We start from the raw sequence: 952 nt of genomic DNA on the forward strand, positions 1-952 counted from the left end.
TACAAAAAAAAAAAAAAAAAAAAAAAAAGAAAAACAAAGAAAGAAATAAACTTTTTACATTACTTGCAAGTAAAAGATTAGGTGTGAAACAGAGCGTGCACAAATGAACAGTAAACTCTCATCTTCTCTTTTAATATAGTAGTTTATGGAAATTATGGAGGCTCGAACATGAGTCTCCGTTATTATGGAGGCTCACCCTGTTGAGCCTCTGTAATTACGGTGGCTCAACACTTTTGAGCCAAATGCCTCCATAATTTCGGAGGCACAAATTTCATTTTTTCTTTCTTTTTCATTCACTGGTTCTCAATACAACAATTTAATTTTATTTAATCAACTTAGTTTTTTTTAATAGACATGATTCCTAAAAAAAATACATAAAATATAAATCAATTTTTTTATATATACAGAGATTATATAAATCTTTCAAATGAGTAGAAATGTAGATAAATGATAGACATATTAATCACATTTCCAATCATAACCTTTTGAGTGCAATCAAATAATGTGTGAAATGTGTTAGATCAAATAGTCACTCATTCGATAGTTCAATACTTTTTTTCTCCTCACTTTTGTTTTTGGGAAGAGTAAGATTAAACTTTTTTGGTAACATATTGTCCATTTCTACAACCAGTGTTAATCTATTATGCTATTTCTACACCCAATTCTATTTACTCTCTTATTTACCAACCTATTCCATCCACATTTCAATGATTCCCAAATATTTAAAATTAAACAATACAACACCAGCACCATTCCTTCATTGGAACTATTTAATTGAAATATAATGTTCATAAGAAATTCGCACACACATTACGCAAATAGATACATTATTCCACCAAAATATTTGTTTTATATTCACTTATGTAGAAACCACCATATGCGTATAGTTTTATTTTATTTTGATACGGATTCATTGCATACCCAAAAAAAAAAAAAAAAAAAAAAAATAAAA

At 27.6% G+C, this 952-nt stretch overlaps 1 protein-coding gene across 1 annotated transcript in view; it reads left to right on the plus strand.

Moving 5' to 3' along the window:
- The window catches only part of LOC111371102, a 17,135-nt gene that overhangs the window by 4,229 nt on the left and 11,954 nt on the right, over window positions 1–952 (plus strand). The window lies entirely within an intron of this gene.

Source organism: Olea europaea, chromosome 22 (assembly GCF_002742605.1).
Source record: "Olea europaea var. sylvestris chromosome 22, O_europaea_v1, whole genome shotgun sequence".
NCBI lineage: Eukaryota > Viridiplantae > Streptophyta > Magnoliopsida > Lamiales > Oleaceae > Olea > Olea europaea.